The sequence below is a fragment of the Zingiber officinale genome, unplaced genomic scaffold (assembly GCF_018446385.1).
Source record: "Zingiber officinale cultivar Zhangliang unplaced genomic scaffold, Zo_v1.1 ctg252, whole genome shotgun sequence".
NCBI classification, from domain to species: domain Eukaryota; kingdom Viridiplantae; phylum Streptophyta; class Magnoliopsida; order Zingiberales; family Zingiberaceae; genus Zingiber; species Zingiber officinale.
This window is the reverse complement of record NW_024589923.1, coordinates 340,627-357,292: the sequence shown is the minus strand read 5'-3', so window position 1 is coordinate 357,292 and position 16,666 is coordinate 340,627. Positions and strand designations below refer to the sequence as shown.

At 38.3% G+C, this 16,666-nt stretch overlaps 1 long non-coding RNA gene across 1 annotated transcript; it reads right to left on the bottom strand.

The window, feature by feature from the left end:
* Positions 1–11,563: 11,563 nt before the first annotated feature.
* Positions 11,564–12,150, bottom strand: LOC122037321. The gene is made up of 3 exons (XR_006127620.1): positions 11,984–12,150; positions 11,782–11,890; positions 11,564–11,610 (listed from the first exon to the last, which is right to left on the bottom strand). It is a non-coding gene; the product is annotated as an uncharacterized LOC122037321 (long non-coding RNA).
* Between the last annotated feature and the right edge of the window lie 4,516 nt (positions 12,151–16,666).

Sequence of the window (16,666 nt, the reverse complement as noted above, 5' to 3'; positions counted from 1 at the left end):
CAAGTAGGGACCGACCATGATTAATTCAAATAGGAGGAGTGTTTTGAATTTTTAAAATCCTCTCTTTGTAGAAAAATACAAGTTTTAAAAGAGAGATTTTAAAATATAAAACTTTCCTTATTTGAATTAGGTCACATGGTTTAATAGAGAGTTTTAAAAGTTTTAAAACTTTCCTTTTTTAACCATCCTCATGGTTTTAGAAAAAAGGAAGAGAAGTTTTAAAATTAAAATTTCTATTTTTGTAACCATGTTAAAAAAGGAAATTTTTAGAAGAGAAGTTTTAAATTTTAAAACATGATTTTAATTTTTAAAACTTTCCTTTTTTAACATACACTTTAGGAAAGAGAGCTTGTAAATTTTATAAGAGGATTTTTTCTTGTAAAATTTTATAAAAATTATTTTCTTCTCTCCTTGATGATGTGGCCGGCCACCCTTGCTTGGTGCCCAAGCAAGGGGCCGACCAATCAAAGTTTAAATCAAATCATCATCCAATTAATCCATGATTTGGTGATTGATTCAATCAGGAGGAAAGAAAAGGAAAAATAAGAGGAAGATTTTAATTTTTGTAAAAAGTCTTTCCTTATTTGCCTTGGCCAAGTATTATAAAAGAAGGGGAGGAGAGGCCACATGACATAACAATTCTTATTCTCTTTTTGATGATCTCTTTGGTGGTCGGCCCTCTCTCCCTCTCTTTTCCCTTTGCTCTCTTTTGCTCCTTGGTGGTGGTGGCCGAATACTAGAAGGAGGAGAAGCTCTTTTGGGTAGTGTTCATCTTGGAGGATCATCGCCCACACGACGTCCAAGGCGAGGCAAGGAATACGGCAGAAGATCTCGAGGTTATTAGCATACAAAGAGAAGGTATAATTAGCAATTGTTTTCCACATCATGCTAGTTATTTTTATTTGTAAGAATTCCAAACACAAGAGGCATTAGATTCTAGTTTTTTGGATTTGTTTCAAAGTTGTGTTTTCTTTGTTTTGTTTTCCGAATTTGTGATTCGATTGTTCTTTTTGGTTAAACCTAGAGTTATATAAGGAAATTAAATATTAGCTTTCCTTAAAAGGCTTTGCCTAGGTGTTGGTGGATGCTCCCATACCCAAGAAGGTCATGTGCCTCGCCATGCAGTCTTGGAAGCCAATTTTGGAAATTAATATTTAATAGAATTTATAACATAGGTGGATTTGGATCAATAGTATTAAGTTTCGCTTGCCATTCAAATCTAAACTATTAAGAACAAATAAGTTAAATTTCGAATCAATGATGTTAAGTTTCATCTGCGATTCCTAATTTAACTTCTAATGAACACAATAGGTTATTTAGGAAAGGTTCGACACTTGTACAAAATTTTTGTACAGTAGAATCGGTACGATCTTCCTAGGACTAACCAAAAATTGGTATCAGAGCTAGTGTTTGCCTCTATGTGTTTTGGTTTTCAAATAGATTATGCACATGTCATACATAATTTAGGCAGGATAATAGTAGGATGTGCTAACTTTGTGGTTGTAGGCTCCAACTATTATGACATATAGATATTGTGTGTGATTGGACCCTTGGACATGTCAAGGGCATTATTTTGTGTGCATGATTGTATGTATCAAATACAGCAGGAGCTGTATTATTTTTAGAATTTTATTTTTGTTCGATCTAGAATACATGTACATTCCTTTATGGAATATAGGATCGATGTATGTAAAATTCTATATTTTTCGCGGATCGTATCCTTGCGAGGCGTGGTGCTATCGGAGAACCAGAGGGGCAGCAGAATAAGAAGCAAGATAGATGCGACAACTCGACCCGATGGCGGTGGCTAAAGATGGCAGCAACTAGGGTTGGAGCACACGGAGGACAGTGATGAAAATGTCATAATAGTTGAAAAATTAATTTCCAAATTTATTGCTTTTATTTACTGTGTGTGTGCATGTGATGTATGCTAGCATAGGTTAAAATTCCTCAATTTAAAAAACTAAGTGGGAGAGGAATTTTTAAATAAATTCCACAGTCTCCATTACTGGTTTGTAAGTAATGCAACAAGCTTGCTTGTTGGCTCTGAGTGCCTCCCTCCACAACAGATGGGTTTGTTGCGGATCACTAGATCAAACTTCCTTTATGGATGGTTATAGGAAATTATTTAGGAGCGTGTGATCTTCTCCAACTAAAGGGGCATAATCATATTTAATGGACTAAGTATCAAGTAATGGTATACACTTAGACGCATTCAATAGTATCCTCCCCAACGGAGTCACTGCTATTGTTTTGCGGGATCAAAGGAATACCAACTATTAATTTGTCATAAAGCTAGGTGAAACTCTCCTCTTACAAATGTTTGAATTTGTATACGTCCACACTAACGTGGCATGGAAAATTCACGGTGTTTGAGGTAATTTTGTCATAAAGTTAGGTTGACAAAATAAATTGGGTAAAACCTCCTCTTATAAACAAATGAATATATATACGTCTACACTAACGTGGCATACAACATTCATGGCGTTTGAGGTAATTTAAGGATGACAAGATAATTAATGGGTAAGACCCTCCTCTTACAAATGTTTGATTTTGTATACGTCCACACTAACGCGGCATACAAAATTCACGGTGTTAGAGGTGTTGGTGAATTTAAATGATATTGTTTTGAAAAATCAATATTATTTTAAATTCAAAGTTTTGACCAAATATTTGACCAAAGATAAGACCAACTATTAATTTTATTCGTCATAAAGTAAGGTTGACGAGATAATAAAATTAACGGATAAAATCTCCTCTTTGAATTTGTATACGTCCACACTAACGTGATATACAAAATTCATGGGGATTTTTAAGTAGTTGGTCTTAACCAAATATTTTTGTGATTCTTAGGATTTAAAATGTTGGTCAATCCCCTAGCTGTTATACTATAGGATAGACTTAGTGGTCCCAATTATAATGATTGGAAATAAGACTTGGACATTGAGGTGGACTGTCTTCTTAAAACTAAGAACAATAATGGTGTATTGATAAAGAGACCTTGTAAATGGATCGCCTTGAAATTCAACTTGGGGAAGGGTATTGACGCCACACTCAAGCAAGATGAGAAGGTGAGTGATAAGTCATGGAGTTTTGATTGCCACAAGTTACCTTGATAAGATCGAAATTAGTTCTTTGCCTAAGAACAAGAAGGAAGCTCTCACAAAAGAGAAACTCAAATTTTCATTCAAACTTACATGATTTGTCATACAAGAGTTCTCCTATTTAACATCCCTTAAGATCCACTATGCACTAATTATGCAATAAATATCATGCTTGCATGCATGGGTTTTATTATCCACTAATGCAACCACTAATCCCTAATACTAGCTTAATGCAACCATGCATGCATGGTATTTGTTATACTAGCTTAGGAACTCTCAAAAATGCATTAAAAATCCACAAAGGACATCAAAAGTCACTTTAGAAAAACCCCCCCATGCATGCACACGAAAATGGTCCTCATGTTGGTCCAATTTCACTTTTAAATTGAAGGAATGTGATCCACTTAGTTGTTGCCTCCATTGTGCATTGATTCTCCTTTTCCTTGAGCCTCATTATTAAGCCTTCCAAAGCTTGCTTCATTCTCTTAGTCTTGGACCTTGTCATGGGTCCCCCAATTCCCTTCAATGCCTCTTCTTGGCTCACATCATTCCGTCCTTCATTAGGTGAATTCGTCCTCGAATTTAGGTCTTCATCTCCTACATCAAAAGGACTCAAATCAGCCACATTAAATGTTGCACAAACACCATACTCACCGGGCAAATCAATTTTGTAAGCATTGTCATTAATTCTTTCGAACACTTGGAATGGTCCATCTCCTCTTGGTTGAAACTTTGATTTCCTTTGGGTAGGAAACCGTTCCTTCCTCGTATGAACCCACACCTAATCACCGGGTTCAAGGACCACTCTTTTTCTCCCTTTATTGGCTCGATTTGCATATTGCTCCATTTTCTTCTCAATTTGAGCTTTAACTTGCTCATGAAGCTTCTTCACATATTCTGCCTTTGTTTTGCCATCCTTGTGAACTAAAGAAGAAGTGTTAGGTAAAGGAAGCAAATAAAGAGGTGTTAGTGGATTGAACCCATAAACAATCTCAAAAGGAGAAAATTGAGTAGTAGAATGGACCGCCCTATTATAAGCAAATTCAACATGAGGTAAACATTCTTCCCAAGACTTAATGTTCTTCTTAATAATTGCTCTAAGAAGAGTAGAAAGTGTCCTATTTACCACCTCAGTCTGGCCATCAGTTTGTGGGTGGCATGTGGTGGAGAAAAGAATCTTTGTTCCCAGCTTGTTCCATAAGGTCCTCCAAAAATGGCTTAAAAATTTGGTGTCACGATCTGAAACAATGCTCCTAGGCATGCCATGAAGTCTTACCACCTCTTTGAAAAACAAATCTGCCACATGAGTTGCATCATCCACCTTGTGGCAAGGTATGAAGTGTACCATCTTGGAGAATCCTTGCTTGCTTATGCTTAATCACATAAGGAAATTGTTCAAGAAATTCGACCCAATTGGCATGCCTTTTGTTGAGCTTCCCTTGCCCCTTTCAAATACTTCAAAGATTCATGATCACTATGAATGATAAATTCTTTAGGCAAAAGATAATGATGCCATGTTTGCAATGCTCTAACAAGGGCATACAATTCTATGTCATAAGTGGAATAGTTGAGGGTGACACCACTTAATTTCTCACTAAAATATGCAATGGGATGACCATCTTGAAGTAAAACAGCCCCAATACCCACATGAGATGCATCACATTCAATTTCAAATGATTTGGAAAAATCAGGTAAAGCAAGAATGGGTGCATGTGTGAGTTTATCCTTAAGTGTTTGAAATGTAACGCCCGCCCTCCCTGCTAACCCTAAGGGACGGGGCTACGATACTCTACGTACATATTACAGCGGAAGACTTAAAATAATTTTTCTTAGATTAATAAAACTTTTCTTTTGTTTTCATATCTGAACTACACTAATATGGTTTCCATAACATGATAACAAGATAAATAGAAACATAACATCAAGTCACCCATTTAGTACTACAATTTATGAAACCAAAGCGTAACTCTTAAAAGTTCTTAAAGCAGGTTCTTATTTGTTTGCCTAGCCACAGCCACACACATCTCCTTGCCTCTCCTGCAGCTCCTTTAGCACATCCAGCTTTTTCCTTTATCTGTGGTACAAGGAAAGTAAGCTATGAGCACTCATGACTCAGTAAGTTCCCTTCCTACTCACTAAAACCGAAAATCATCACATAATCAAAGAATGTCTCAACATAACATGATCTCAACTAGTCATGGCATAACATATCATACTATTTAAGCATATCATGTAACATAACATAATCATATCTAATCATGGCATATCATAGTATCATCATAAGATGGCATGGCATATCAAGCTCTTAAAGCATAGCATGAAACATAACATAATCATATCTAATCATGGCATATCATAGCATCATCATAAGGTAGCATGGCATATCAAGCATAGCATGAAACATAACATAATCATATCTAATCATGGCATATCATAAATCATCTCATCATCACAACATGATCATAAGGTATATGCAATATGATTTTGAAAACATGTATCCGAAAAACATGTGTATATCTCATGATCTTTAAAACCATTTCTTCTTACATATATACTTGAACATAATCTCAACTTAAAGGGGATCCCGGCTATGTACCACTTACATATTGCGCGCAACCTATGTAGGTCCAAGGTAGCAAGTCTTGAACCCTACAAGGAAAACATACTAGGCCCGAGTCTTACTCCATCGACCTAGGGGCACTTAGGAGTCCATCCCTAACAAGGCCGAGTCTTATTCCATCGACCCTGGGGCGCTTATGGAGCCCACCCTTGGTACAAGCCACATAAAGTAAAGTACATGTCATACTTATAGATATCATACATCATAAAAGCATGCATCACTTAGGCACACATCATATCATAAAATTATGCATCACTTAGGCATACATCATGTCATAAAAGTATGCATCACTTAGGCATACATCATATCATAAAAAGTATGCATCACTTAGGCATACATCATGTCATAAAAGTATGCATCACTTAGGCATACATCATGTCATAAAAAGTATGCATCACTTAGGCATACATCATGTCATAAAAGCATGCATATTTTCACCACATAGCATATCATGAGAGCATGCATATTTTAGGCACATAGCATATCATAAAAGCATGCATATTCTAAGCACATAGCATATCATTAAAGCATGCATAATTTCTACCCACATAGCATATCATAAAAGCATGCATATTCTAAGCACATAGCATATCATCAAAGCATGCATATTTCTATCCACATAGCATATCATGAAAGCATGCATATTCTAAGCACATAACATATCATCAAAGCATGCATATTTCTAAGCACATATCATATCATGGAAAGTATAAATCACAAGCATACATGTTTAAGCATAAGGGTGTATCATGTGATTATACTAACATAAGAAACATGGTAACATAGTTAACTTGGGTTCTAAGCTTCCTAATCCCTTGGGTTCTTATCATGGCCGAACCCCCTTAGATCTCAATTTAGGTAAAAACAACCTCCAAGCATGTGGAACCTAAATTATCATCACATCAATTTCATAGGAAGCATTATAAGCATGATTAACTTGGTTTCTAAGTTCTCCAAGTCCCTAAAACTCATGTGGCCGAACCCTATCAGGTGTGAAACAAGGTCTCAAATGTCATGAAAGCATGAAAACCTTAAACCATATTTATAGCATTTTTTCCAAGTAACATAGTAAGCACATTTGAGCTAGTTACTAAGTTCTTCAAGCCCTTAACATATGTCATGGCCAAACTTTTAACAAGTATTCCTTAGGGCTAAAAACAAGTATACAAGCATGTGAACTTGAACTAACATCATGTATAAATTCATAATAAGACATCATACAATAGGTATGGCCGAAACTTACCCTAGCCTCATTTAGGTCACTAAATAACATATATCATGAGAACTTTGGTTTTCTACTTATCATATTTCATGTAGAGTGACATAAGCATATTTAATTTTTGTTCTAGGGTTTCTAGGGCATCTATCCCTTCATGGCCGAAACATACAATGGTCCATTTAGGTCATGGAAAAATTATACAAACATGTGACACAATCAACATATTATCATATTTCCATAAGAAGCATTTTTAACACCATTGGTTTCAATTCTAAGGCTTCTAGGTCTTTTAAACCCTACTTGGCCGAGACTCATCAGTGAATAAACTTGCTTCAAATAGCCTAAAAGCATAAGAAGTCATACAAGTTTCATAGCATATATAAAGACAAGCATAATAAACATACATGTGAATTGTGTCTTAGGCTTCCTAGGTTTCTTTCCCTTTTTCTTTTATTTTTCCTCATGGCCGAAACCTACCAATCCCTAAACTAGGTTTTAAGTGGCCTAAAGCATGGAAAACCTAAGTAAGTTTCATGGTAAAAATTACTAAGAACATCATATACAAAGTTGGTTCATAAACAAGCTAGGACCCTTGTGATCTTACATGCCATATATCATGTAACTAAATTTTCTATACTCTAATTAAGCATAAGAGCATCAAACAACTTCCATATCATAATATTACAGAGGTCTTGAGTATGTTAAAATTTTGTTTAAGCTTTTCTAAGCTATCCATCTTATCATGGCCGAAAATCTAAAATAAGAGTTCATGAATTTCTAGCAATATTCAACATGCAATTCTTTAAGAGAACTCTATATTCTATCATACAAACATGATTACTTAAATTTAAAGGTCTTCCTAACCCTAAGCTCTTTTCTTGGCCGAAACATATGAGTGGATTTCTTTTGGTTCCAAGTAACTTTCAAGCAAGAAAACCAATAAAAGACCCTTAGTAGTTCATGGGGGAAATCTTGTACTAGTTTGGTTAAACAATGATTTCTCTAACCTTTTGAAAATATTATTGGCCGAAATTCTAGGGTTAGGTACTCCTCTGATCAAGCATCATATAGGTATAAAAACATGAAGGAAAAACCTTCCTACATAGCATAGAAAAATATCATGAAATGAGGACTTGTTTAAACCTTCCTAGATTTGAAAACTCTTCTTTGGCCGAATTTTCTTAAATTCTTTTCTAGGTTTTCTAATCCTCATAAAATCCGAAAAGCACATAAAAAGCCTTGTACCACAGGTGAGAGGAAGCTTACATCCTTTTCGCTTGTGGATCTAAGGTGTGGTGATGGAAGAAGTAGCCTCTTCTTCTAGTTCCTTTCCCTTGATTCCCTTGCTAAGTCCTCCTTGTATCTTAGGCTTTCTTAGGAGAAAACCTTGGCTTGGGGCCGAAGATGGAGGAGAGGGAAGTGGTGTTCGGTGAGGGAGAGGGAGGATGAGGAAATGAGAGAAAAATAACCTTCTCTTTTCTTGCTCCCTTTTATGTTAAGGGGGAAGAGGTAGCAAAATTGATTTTTGCTTTCCTTCTCCCTTAACCCATTTTCTATTTTTCATTTATTTATTTTATTTTCTAATTTATTCTCACCATTCATGATGAAATAAGGGGGAATGAATCCCTTTAATTCCCTCTTAAATTTTCGGCAAAATGAAGAAAGAAAGAGGGAGAGAAAGAAGGAAGGCAAGTTGCCTTTCTCTTGCTCTTTTCTTGTTTTCTTTTGGCTAACTTTTACTCTCACCCTTATCATGAGTTTCCCTCCTTTGCTATCAATATCTTCTCTCTATCCCAATTGGTTTCTACTAATTAATCCTATGAATTATAATATAAGAGGTTCAAGGTTCAATCCTTGACCTCCTCTTCTTCTTGTTTCATTTTATTTCTTTTTTGCTTTAACCCACTTCTTATTATTTTTCTAAGGCAAAAATCCTACATTCATATGCTTATCTTAAAAGCTTAGTGGGTGTTACATGAAATGCATTTTCTTGATTCTCTCCCCGTCTAAAACCCATATTTTTCTTAACAATTTCATTTAGGGGTGCTGCCACTGTGCTGAAATCCTTCACAAACCTCCTATAGAAACTTGCCAACCCATTGAAGCTCCTAACCTCACTCACAGTTTTAGGAGTTGGCCAATCTCTAATGGCCTTAACTTTCCCTTCATCAGCCTACACCCCTTTAGAACTTATGACAAAACCAAGAAAAACCACATGATTAGTGCAAAAAGAACACTTTTCCAAGTTAGCATATAGTTTTTCCTTTCTAAGGACATGCAAGACAGATTGGAGATGTGCAATATGCTCAACAAAGCTCTTGGAATATACCAAAATATCATCGAAGTGTACTACCACAAATTTTCCAAGAAATTCTCATAAGACATGGTTCATAAGCCTCATAAAAGTGCTTGGTGCATTAGTTAACCCAAAAAGCATTACCAACCATTCATACAATCCATATTTGGTTTTGAAAGCTGTTTTCCATTCATCCCCTTCCCTTATCCTAATTTGATGGTACCCACTTTTTAAATCAATTTTAGAAAAGAAGCAAGCACCATGCAATTCATCAAGTAAATCATCAAGTCTAGGGATTGGATGTCTATACCGAATTGTGATTTTGTTGATGGCTCTACAGTCAGTGCACATCCTCCATGTTCCATCCTTTTTAGGCACCAAAATTACGGGTACAGCACAAGGACTTAAACTTTCTCTAACCCATCCTTTTTGCAATAACTCCTCCACTTGATTTTGTATCTCCTTTGTTTCTTGAGGGTTGCTCCTATAAGCTGGCCTATTGTGCAGAGAAGCACCAAGAATAAGGTCTATTTGGTGTTCAATTCCCCTCATTGGTGGCAATCCGTGAGGTACTTCCTTGGGAAACACATCTTCAAAATCCTGCAAAATAACAACAACTTCCACTAGGCAAAGAGTTAGTATTAGATTCCGAGCAAGTTTCCTTGCACAAAAGAAGAAATATTGGTTGCCTTGTCAAATAAGCTTTCTTCACCTCACTTACTCTTGTAAACAAATTTTCTATTTTTCTCTCTTTCTTTTCCTCATTCTTTCTTTTCGTTTGAATTTTGTCCTCAAAATCAAGTATTTTTGTCACGCCCCAGAGGAGTCCCTGTCCGAGAAAATTTCGGCAGCATCTCCCCTGTACGGCGGACAATCAAAAATTTTCTACAAGCACTAAATACTCAGCCACATGCGGCTGGAATCATAACAATAATAAAAATCAATCACCACGCAGTTTATATATATATTCAGCCTTTGGCTGACACAACCACGCAGTAATAATACTCTGACTCAAAAACCACCCTACTCAACTACACTCGTAAAGCTCAAAACCGACGAACTCACCTCTTCTGCCATCCAGGCAGGCACGTAGTAGAATAAAAACCAAATCCAAATCCATCAATATAATAAAATCTATATCATGTCCATAAGCAAATAAATCCAGAACATAACGAGTTCAAACAGTCTAGAACAGAAAGAAACCAAAGAAAACCAAACATATCCTGGAGGTCTGCAGGACCAGCACTCCGTGCAGTGAGGACTAGCGACTGGAACTCCCTCCGGACAGCATCAACCTGTAAATAACAACGATGGAGGCGGGGTGAGTCCAACACTCAGCAGGTACAGTTGATATGCAAAGTAAAGAAATAACACCTAGCACTAATCATGCGTACAGTCTCCTGATAAAGATAAAGGTAACTACAAATCGAAGAAGACAGGAGAGAATCTGTACTAACCAGGACCCGGTACAAGGACAAACAGTCCGAAAGGTATAGAAGACCTGTATGCATGTCAATCAAGGTATCCAAGCAATGTGCAGCATATAAGTGCAACAAACACAAACACAAACAGTAAATGCATCATGCATATGATGCCAATGTCATGGTCACCCCTGACGCCAGTCAGCCGACTCACAACAACAGTGGGACCGAGTGGGTAGGGCTGTGACAACCGTGCACTCTGCAACACTACTCCTGATGAGTGATCGAGTGGACGGGATGCTGTCGGAGTACATACGTATCCCTACCCCAAATCATAAATGGGGGAGCGCAATGCTCTCAACTCCCGGTACGGGAGGGATCTCTAACGTGCTACACGCTGCGTCACACTACCCATGAGTGGATCAACGGAGCACCGGAAGAGCCAAACTGACGTGCTACCACGCTGTGTCCCGCTACCCATGAGCGTCACAACGGAGCACCGAACAGTAATGAAGCTGGCAAAGTGCTCGAAAATAAAGGAGCAATCAATCACTCAGCATGCAATCATGCGAATGGTGCATGTCACTAAACATGGTAATATACTAAACCAAACTCTGGACATATCATAATGTGCACCAAAGCGAATGAATCATATCAAGGTATCTGATCATATAAGGTATCAAACCTAGGTCCTGACATGGTAAAATATGGTTATATCACTACCCATGAGCATGTGAAATCAGGTATATATCCATACAAGATGTAAACAAACAATCAATCAACAGGTAGCATGTATTGGGCAGTGATTAACCGAAACAAGTAAGAAACACAATTAATGCATCTTGTTAATTTAATTACTAAGCATATCAAAGACAATAAGTCAAAAGTACCCGCCTCCAAATCGAAAAGGTCCAAGTCTGACTCCGAGATACTCGTCTCGCGTCAAAGTCCTGTGTCAAACAATAAATCTTTTTATTTAGCTACATTTCACATAAATAGCTAAATACAACCTCTAACCCTAAAATTTGGGTAAAACCCTAATTCCTTTAACACAAACACTATCTGAAATAATTGAATCAAAACCATGATTCATAACATATATCAAATGTCCTACACCTTACCTTATTTCTCAGCCTTATTGATTTCTGGAACAATGGGGTGCTGCTGGTCGGAATTAAGCAGGGTCAGCAACAACTATTAATGCTGTGATATCCGGAACCAACTAGGTGCCTTCCAACAATCGAATCCAAAAATCACACTACGAATGCATCAACTACCCAATCAAATACAAGTGCACAACTAAAATTGCAACCTGATCCTTACCTTCATCCAGTAACTCACTGGAATAGAGAACTGAGGATTTAGGGCACGAGAGAACACCAACGTTGCTGGAGTGTGCCTGCTGATCTGCGGCGGCAGTAGCCGTGGCAAGGGGAAAATAACTAGGGCACAGGCTACTCCGGTCCAGAGAGAGCAGTGGCGTCGGCAGAGAGATTCGGCCGTCGGCGACGGTGGCACCGGAATCTCCACGGCGAGGGAAACAGAGGAAGAATCGGCTCGGCAGCACAGAGGGAAGGAGGATGGCGCTAGAGAAATGTGAAGGCTCTGCTCGGTTGTGCTCGCACGTCACCGGCGCTTGGACAGGAAGAAGAGGAAAGGCGGCTTCACTGCTCCCTGTGGCGGCTGTGGCAGAAGGAAGGCTAGGGCACTGTGGTCGGCTGCCGGCGCTAGGGCATAGCAAAGACAACAACAAAATGGCCGCCGGAGAGAGATGGAACCGTGGCCGTTGACTTCGGCTAGGGCACAACGGAGAGACCGGCGTCACTCGGCTGCGGAGAGGGAGAAAGGCTAGGGCATGGGGAGGCGTCGGGAGGAAAGGCTCGGCTATGAACCGGCTGCCGGCGCTCGGGAAGAAGAAACCGTCGGCCGGCGGTTAGGGCCGGCGTCGAGCGCGAGAGATGAGAGGAAATAAAGGAAAATAAGATAAGAAATAAGAAAAGGAAAAAGAGATAAATAAATAAATCTTTTCCTCTCTTAAATGGGTAGCCCAAACAGGCTTTCTCGGGGCCCCGTTTTTATTCCCGTGAACTCGTCCGTACAAGCTCCGAAAAAATTCCCGAAAAATGTCCAAAAATTCCGAAATATTCCCTTATTCATATTCGCCTATTTCCGGTATTTTACAATTTTATTTTGCACACACTCTTTCTTTTTCTTATGCTCTCGCTCTTCTTTTTCTCCTTTCTCTCTCATTTTTATTTGATCCTCACAAACCTCCCTAGGTGATAATGGTACAAGTGTAACTTTGCGAGAATTGTGGACAAAAGAGAACTTGTTGGAGAATCCATCATGGTGAGCTCGCCTATCAAACTGTCAAGGTCTTCCAAGAAGAATGTGGCTTGCCTCCATAGGCACAATATCACATAGAACTTGATCTTCATATTTGCCAATGGAGAAATTAATCAACACTTGCTGGTTCACTACCAATTCACCACTATTACTTAGCCATTGGAGTTTATATGGTCTTGCATGTGGTGTAGTCTTGAGGTTGAGTTTGGTGACCAACCTAGTGCTTGCCACATTGGTGCAACTTCCACCATCAATGATCATAGAGCATGTCTTTCCTTGAATAAGGCAGCGGGTATGAAAAATATTTTCTCTTTGGTCCTCCTCATGCTCCTTGGCTTGGCTTCCCAATAATCTCCTAACCACCAAGAGATCTCCATCTTGCGCATAGGCTGCTCCATCATTTTCTTCATCGCTTGAGGAAGAGGAATGAGAAGAAATTTCTTCACTAGAGATACTCCCATTATCCCTCACCACTATAGTCTTCTTATTCGGGCATTCGGATGCAATATGACCTTTTCCCAAACACCTAAAACACTTGATATCCCTACTCTTAGAAGTGGAAGAAGAGGTAGTAGGAATAGACTTCTTAATGCTTGCTTCCTCCTTAGAATTTGAAGAAGAACCCTCCTTCTTTAGCTTATCCTTCCAACTTGAAGAGTAGTTTGGAGAAGATGATTTCTTCATAACACCCTTTCTCTTTAATTGTTGCTCTATTTTCATTGCTTGATGCACTAAGTCGTCAAGCTCCACATAATGTTGTAAATCCACAATGCCTCCAATGTCTCGGTTTAGGCCATGGAGAAACCGAGCCACGGTAGCTTCCCTATCCTCCACAATATTGGCCCTAATCAAAGCCACCTCCATCTCCTTGTAGTAATCATCCACACTCCTACTCCCTTGGGTGAGTCTTTGCAATTTCTTGTGCAATTCCCTATGGTAGTGGGAAGGCACAAATCTCCTTCTCATCAAAGTCTTCATTTCGTCCCAAGTGTTGATAGGATGCTCTCCATACCTTCTTCTCTCCTTTTGCAATTGATCCCACCAAATTAAGGCATAAACGGTGAACTCAAGGGCATCCACCTTTACTTTCTTTGCATCATTGTAATTGTGGCAAGAGAAAATTTGTTCTATTTTCATCTCCCATGCAAGATATGTTTCAGGATCATTCCTCCCTTGGAAGGAAGGTATCTGGACTTTCACACCTCCTAGATCATCTTCTCATCTATGGTCTCTACCTCCTCTTTCACGTCTTCTTCCCCCTTCATGCCTCCTTCTTTCTCTTGGTGAATCATAAAATGGTTCACTTTGACGAAATTCATCATGATTAGAATTTCCCCCACGGTTCGAAACTTTTTCTCCTTCAAGTCGGTCCATCCTTTCGTGTATTTCTTCAAGTTGTCTTTGAAGTATTTTCTCAAATTGTTGAGTAAGTGCCTCCATTTGAAGCCTATTAAGATCTCGCCTAGGGGAATTAGGTGATTTTTCCCCACTCATGCTTGCAATAAAAGAAGATGACAAGGAAAATTACAAAAGAAATGTTAAACGTACCTCACCACTCTACTCACGTGGTTGCACTCAGATTTATCCACTCAGCTTCCTTTATAAGCTCTTAAGGAAAGAACCTTATCAATGTCTTTCTCAAGACAGCAAGTAGACAATCAAGTGGACAAGAACCAACAAGAGAAATATGAGTAGAACAAGAGAAATAAACGGATAAAACGAGAAATTCAGCAACGATCAAGAGCAATGAAAGGAATATCTTTTGAATTCAGATTTCACAAAGAAAGAATATTGAGTCCTTTCAATTCACAAATCCTCCTCTTTTTTTATATATTATTTTTATTTTTTTTCAATCAGAAACCAATGACTAATGATTCCTTTTTTTTCTTTTTTTTTCAAATTTTCCTTTTTTTTTTAATTTGAGGACGCAAATAGTGAATAGAAATTTGCGACAGATAGGGATGGAGATGATGTGAACCCAACGAGAGAGATATCTAAAGAACCCACAACGAATTGAAAACAGAAAGAAGGAAGGTCTAAATCGATAAGATGAATGAAAAGAAACCTCGACCCAATGCTTAGAAAAGCACGAACCTTGGTATAGAAGATGGAAGACGCCACAACCTTGGGATTGAGGTTGATAAGTCTTCGAACGCCACAAGGAGATGCCTTGATAAGTTCAAGTTCAATGAAGAACCAACAAGCGAGAGCCTCACCGTGTTTTAGATTGAAAAATATATCAAAGATACATGTGTGGCCGTCACCCCCTTTATTTATAGCTATAAGGTGACCAAAAAACCCTAAAAGACCAAAAAAAAAGCCCATTTAGTAAAGGCCCATAGAGACTACTTAGCCATTTTAAGCATATGGCATTATTACAACCCAAATAAAGGTAAAAATGAGTCCAAATTGAGCCAACATATCCATACTACATAGATATGAGACTTAAATACTAATTTAGCTCATCTAAGGCTCAAATTAGGTTGACTAAGCCGGATGACTTGCTCTTGGTCAAACCTTCTTCAATAGTAGCTTTGGCCTTCACATCTTCAATTAGCACATTTTTAGCCCTAGCCCTTGTAATTGGTCCTCCATTGATGCATAATGGATCATCATTAATATCTGGAGTGGATTGAGCATGACCCATATCACTAGCTTGTTGCACAACTTGTTCTCTTTCATTTATTCCATCATTCCCCATCTCCTCAAAAGGATTCGTCCTCAAATCTTGATCACCTACATCAAAAGGAGAAAGATCAGAAACATTAAATGTAGCACTCACATTATACTCACCTGGTAAGTCAAGCTTGTATGCATTATCATTGATTCGAGCAATGACTTGAAATGGACCATCTCCTCGTGGATGCAACTTAGTACGACGTTTAGCTGGAAATCTTTCCTTCCTCATATGAACCCAAACCCAATCTCCGGGTTCAAAGATCACTTTCTTTCGTCCCTTGTTGGCTTGCGCAGCATATTGTTCAGTCCTCTTTTCAATTTGCAATCGAACTTTCTCATGCAGTTGCCTCACAAACTCAGCTTTTCTGGTACCATCTAAACTGGCACGCTCAGAGATAGGCAAAGGCGATAAATCTAAAGGAGTTAAAGGTTTGAACCCATATACCACTTCAAAAGGAGAAAAATTAGTAGTAGAATGCATAGATCTATTATAAGCAAATTCAACATGTGGTAAACAATCTTCCCAACCTTTTAAATTCTTTTGAATGATAGCTCTCAACAAAGTAGATAAAGTTTGATTTACTACCTCAGTTTGTCCATCTGTTTGTGGATGACAAGTTGTGGAAAACAAAAGCTTTGTTCCTAATTTTCCCCACAATGTCTTCCAAAAGTAGCTTAGAAACTTTGCATCACGATCTGAAACTATGCTCCTCGGTACTCCATGAAGTCGCACGATCTCCCTAAAAAATAGATCAGCAATATGGTTAGCATCATCTGTTTTCCTACAAGGAATAAAATGAGCCATTTTAGAAAATCTGTCCACAACCACAAAAATAGAATCCATACCTCGTTTAGACCTTGGTAGTCCTAAAACAAAATCCATGGAAATATCAACCCAAGGTTCACTAGGAATTGGTAAAGGTGTATACAGTCCATGAGGTAAAGATCTAGATTTCGCTTGCCTACATGTAATACACTTCT